This window comes from Bubalus kerabau, chromosome X (assembly GCF_029407905.1).
Source record: "Bubalus kerabau isolate K-KA32 ecotype Philippines breed swamp buffalo chromosome X, PCC_UOA_SB_1v2, whole genome shotgun sequence".
NCBI lineage: Eukaryota > Metazoa > Chordata > Mammalia > Artiodactyla > Bovidae > Bubalus > Bubalus kerabau.
The window spans coordinates 92,314,739-92,320,486 of record NC_073647.1 but is presented as its reverse complement, the minus strand read 5'-3'; the positions used below and the strand labels follow the sequence as shown (position 1 = coordinate 92,320,486).

General features: G+C 38.9%; 1 pseudogene; it reads left to right on the top strand.

Moving 5' to 3' along the window:
* Positions 1 to 1,653: 1,653 nt before the first annotated feature.
* LOC129639797 (centromere protein R-like) lies at positions 1,654 to 3,199 on the top strand (annotated as a pseudogene).
* Positions 3,200 to 5,748: the final 2,549 nt, after the last annotated feature.

Genomic DNA, 5,748 nt, shown 5'->3' with positions numbered 1-5,748 from the left:
GTGTTGGAGAAAACTCTTGAGAATCCCTTGGTCTGCAAGGAGATCAAACCAGTCAATCCTAAAGGAAATCAGTCCTGAATATTCATTGGAAGGACACGTGCTGAAGCCGAAACTCCAATTGTTTGGCCACCTGATGCGAAGTACTGATTTATTGGAAAAGACCCTGTTGCTGGGAAAGATTGAAGGCAGGAGGAGAAGGGGACAACAGAGGATGAGATGGTTGGATGGCATCACCAACTTGATGGACATGAGTTTGAGGAAGCTACATGAGTTGGTGATGGACAGGGAAGCCTGACATGCTGCAGTCCATGGGGTCACAAAGAGTCAGACATGACTGAGCAACTGAACTGAATTGAATGCATTTATATAGAATCTAGAAAGATGGTACCAAAGAATTTGTTTGCAGGGCATCAGTGGAGAAACAGACACATACAACAGACTTATGGACATGGGGAGAGGGGAGGAGAGGGTGAGATGTAAGGATAGAGTAACATGGAAACTTACATTACCATATGTAAAATAGATAGCCAATGGGAATTTGTTATATGTCTCAGGAAACCAAAACGGGCTCTGTATCAACCTAGGGGGTGGGATAAGGAGGGAGATGGGAGGGAGGTTTAAGAGGGAGGGAAGATATGTATACCTATGGCTGATTCATGTTGAAGTTTGACAGAAAAGAACAAAATTCTGTAAAGTAATTATCCTTCAATTAAAAAATAAATAATTTTTTCAAGATAAAAGGACACTACTAGAAAAAATGTCAATTGATATGATACATTACATTCATAGAATGAAAAAATAATATGTAATCATCTCAATAGACAAAGCATTTAACAAAATTCAACATTCATTTATGATTTTAAAATTCATAAAAATTTAGCATAGGAGGAATGTGTCTCACCATAATAAAGGCTATTTATGAGAAGCCCATGCTAATACCATATACCTGGTGTTAAATGGTTGAAAGCTGTTTCTCTAAGATCAGGAACAAGACAAGAGTGTGCCCACTCTTACCACTCCTATTTGACATAGTACTGGAAATCTTAGCTAGAGCAATCAAGCAAATAAACCTAAAATATATCAGAATTGGATAGAAAGAAATAAAAGTGTCTTTATTAGAAGATGACATGATTATATATATATATAAATGCTAAATATTTAACCAAATGAAAAGCAATATACAAAACCAACACACAAAAATCAGCAACATTTATTTACTCTAGAACATTAAAGAAAAATAACTTGATCCCATTTATAATAGCATCAAAAAAGCATGAGGAATAAATCTAACTAAGGAGATGAAAGATCTCTAAAAACTACAAGAAACTGAAATAAAATGAAGAAGATACAAATAAATGGAAAGGAATCCCTTGTTTATGAATTAGAAAAACTAATATTGTTAAAATGTCAATACTACTAAAAGCTATCCATATATTCAAGGCAATTTTTATTAAGATTCTGAAGGCATTTTTTTAAGACATAGGAAAAGCACTACTAAAATTTATATGGAACTGCAAAACACCTTAAATAGCCAAAGAAATCCTTTAGAAATAAGAACAAAGCAAGAGTGTTTCCCTCAGAAGTTTCTCTGTTTTTGGAAGTGGTTGTTCAGTGATTTTATCCAGTTACAGGAATGTGTCCCAGAATGACGAAATGCCTTTTAACAGATCACAGAAATTGGATGGTCTATTAAAAGCAAATGCATTTGATTCTTCAAAAATCACAAGGAAGAAAAGTGCTGCATCCTATTCTCCAACAGCTGCTGCTGCTGCTAAGTCGCGTCAGTCATGTACGACTCTGTGCGACCCCATGGACTATAGGCTACCAGGCTCCTCCGTCCATGGGATTCTCCAGGCAAAAGTCCTGGAGTGAGTTGCCATTGCCTTCTCCTTCTCCAACAGCTGGAACCTGCCAAATGAGCCCATTTGCTTCTTCCACAAACTCTAAAGAGGAAGACAGTAAAAATAATCCATCAAATGGAAAGAGGAAAAACTGGAATCACTTCAGTATAACCAATAAAATGAATCTACCACACAGTTCAGTTCAGTCTCTCAGTCGTGTCCGACTCTTTGCAACCCCATGAATTGCAGCACGCCAGGCCTCCCTGTCCATCACCAACTCCCGGAGTTCACCCTTGCAGTCCAGGGGACTCTCAAGAGTCTTCTCCAACACCACAGTTCAAAAGCATCAATTCTTCGGTGCTCAGCCTTCTTCACAGTCCAGCTCTCGCATCCATACATGACCACAGGAAAAACCATAGCCTTGACTAGACGAACTTTTGTTGGCAAAGTAATGTCTCTGCTTTTGAATATGTTGTCTAGGTTGGTCATAACTTTCCTTCCAAGGAGTAAGCCTCTTTTAATTTCATGGCTGCAGTCACCATCTGCAGTGATTTTGGAGCCCCCAAAAATAAAGACTGACACTGTTTCCACTGTTTCCCCATCTATTTCCCATGAAGTAATGGGACTGGATGCCATGATCTTCGTTTTCTGAATGTTGAGCTTTAAGCCAACTTTTTCACTCTCCACTTTCACTTTCATCAAGAGGCTTTTGAGTTCCTCTTCACTTTCTGCCATAAGGGTGGTGTCATCTGCATATCTGAGGTTATTGATATTTCTCCCGGCAATCTTGATTCCAGCTTGTGTTTCTTCCAGTCCAGCGTTTCTCATGATGTACTCTGCATGTAAGTTAAATAAGCAGGGTGACAACATACAGCCTTGACGTACTCCTTTTCCTATTTGGAACCAGTCTGTTGTTCCATGTCCAGTTCTAACTGTTGCTTCCTGACCTGCATACAAATTTCTCAAGAGGCAGATCAGGTGGTCTGGTATTCCCATCTCTTTCAGAATTTTCCACAGTTTATTGTGATCCACACAGTCAAAGGCTTTGGCATAGTCAATAAAGCAAAACAATGACAAATTCATAGTGTTGCTACCTAAAGTTGAGAAATAATGGAAATAATGTAAAATCTAAGTAGTATACAGGTTTTGGAAGGCATTAAATAGCTTGAAAACCTCATTGGTATCTCCCTTGCATAATGTGTCTAAGAAAAAGAAATGCAGAAAACAAAGGACTAATGACAAAAGTAACAAAACAAAAACTATTTGAAATGAAGAATTCAGGACTTCACAACAAAGGTATTTAGCAGAAATACACTAACTATGAATGCCAACTTCTGTATCTGGCTGATCATGTTTAAAGAAACAGAAGAGATGCTTGTAATTAATTTTCCCAGTAAATATCAGATCATAGCCTGGGCAGGTGCAAGTCTATATACATTTTCTTGAAGCTAATTTAAACTTCCTGTACACACTAATAGATAATCTCAATGTAAATAATATGTTTCTTCTTGACCCTTTAAAGTAAGCCAGCATATAGAAAAGGATCTTAACTTATATTCTGCATCTCATATGCTTCTGTATAGTTTGAGCATTTGTGAATAGACTTAATAAAGCGTGAATGAAAATGACCCCAAAAAAAGAGAATAAAGCAAGAGTCATCACAATTCAAAACAGTATGTACTAACATAAAAGCAGACACATATACCAATGGAACACAATTGAGAACCCAGAAATAAACTCAAGAATATATGGTCAACTAACATTTGACAAAGGAACCAATGGAGAAAAGGCAGCTTTTTCAATCAATGGTGCTGGAATAATTGCATTTTCACATGCAAAAAATAAAATCAGACCCATAACTTATACCACTTACAAAAATTAACTCAAAATGGATTAAAGACTTAAATGTAAGAATTGAAATCATGAAACTCTTGGAAGAAAACAGGAATAAAGCTCCTTGATGCAGATTTAGTAATGATTTTTGGACACCTAAACCCAAGCAACACAATAAAAAAATAAACAAGTGGAAAGAACCTCCAAGATGCCAGAAGAATAAGACATGGAGCTCACCTTCTTCCCAGAGATACTACAAAATTACATCTACATGTGGCATAACTCCCACAGAACATCTACTGAATGCTGGCAGAAGACCTCAGACTTCCAAAAAGGCAAGAATACTTCCACATAACTGAGTAGGGCAAAAGAAAAAATATATATACAAAGGAACTTGAGCCTCTATGAGGGAGCTGTGAAGGAAGAAAAGTTTCCAATACTATGAAGTCCCCTCACTGGCAGAGACAGGAGGCAGGGAGCTTTGGAGCTTCAGAGGAGAGTGCAGTGTGCAGGAGGCAAAGTGGCAAGTCCTGCACAGAGAGTCAGTGCCTATTGGCACTCTCTAGCCTGAGATATTTGTTTGCTTGCCCACCAGGGCAGGTAGGAACTGAGTGCTGAAGCTTGAGCTTTGGAGGTCAGACTCCAGGTAGAGGACTGGAGGTTTTCTAAGTGAAGACAGCCTGAGGAGTTCAAGAAAGAAGCCTTGGCCCATCAAAGAGGCAAGGGACCATCGTTAGGGGTTGTACAAGGAGAGAGAGGCTTGCCCGCTCACAGGCAGCAGGGCACTGCCTGCATGAGCTCCAGGTGTAGACTCCAGCCATGACTACTATCTCAGGCCCTAGAGGCAGACATGGACTGCTACTGCTGCTATCACTGCCACCAAGTTCCTGTGAGTAAGTGTAGGTCACTGCCCACACCTTTACAGAAGCCTATGAAGCCTGCCACTGCCAAAGGTCCTATGATCCTGGACCAACTTACTCAGGAGAGTGCATGGCATGCCCTGTGCTATTGCAAACTTCCTGCTGGTCTCTGCCACTGCAGGCATTCCCCACATGTCCCAAATGTGGCTGTCCTATCCCACCCCGCTTGAGTAAGTATGCCCTAATCATCTGCTGCTTTCACCCCCACTCACCTGGTCAGGAAACAGACACCAAAGGGTGGTTACACACAGAGGTGGGGCCAAAACCAAAGCTGGGCCCCAGAAGTGGCACAACCAAAGAAGAGGAATGAATGGAAACCTCTCCTGCAGCTGCAGGAGCTGTGGATTAAATCCCCTCAATCAGATTGGTAAACCTGCATCTGTGGAATATCTGAATAGATAATGAATGTTCTCATAATTGAGGCTGTTCTAGCTTTAACAACTGTGGACATTGGGGACAAATACACACGAGAACTGGGCCTGCTGTTCAGTTCTGAGCCAAAGTCTGAGCCTGCTCCACAGTGCCCACAGCAGGTCCAAAGACAGTACTGGAGGACTGGAGGGAAAGGCAGGGATTGGCTCTGACTCACTTAGCAGGGAAGGACACTGACAGCTGAGGTTCTGGGAAAATATAATTATGACTACTAGTTTTTGTTTTGTTCTATTGTTCTTTTTTATTATATTTTATTTTTTCCTAATTTTTCTTCTCTATTTTTTATTTAATATATATTTTTTCTTTTTTTACTTTACTTTTTTGTTATAATGCATTACTTCTTTATTTTTTTCCTTTGCTCTGTTTTAATCTCTGTTTAACTATATTTTTACTCATAGTTTTGTGTTATTTCCTTATACTTCATTTCTTTTTTTTATCATTTGTGAGCTTATTTTATTCATTTTTGCCTATTTAAATTAGCTTTATGCTTTTGATTTGTTTTGTTTTTGTTAGTTTAGTTTTTATTGTTGGTTTACATTGTGGGTTCATTTATTTCTTTGATTGCTCTCTTCTCTCTTATTTTCTCTGTTTTTCTCTCTGTGTGTTTATTTGTCTGTTTTGTTTTGCTTTTATCATTTGTCTTGGGGGTTTAATTTGTTCATTTCTTTTTTTTTCCTCTTCTGCACCATGAAACTTGCAGGATGTTGTTTCTCTGGCAAGGG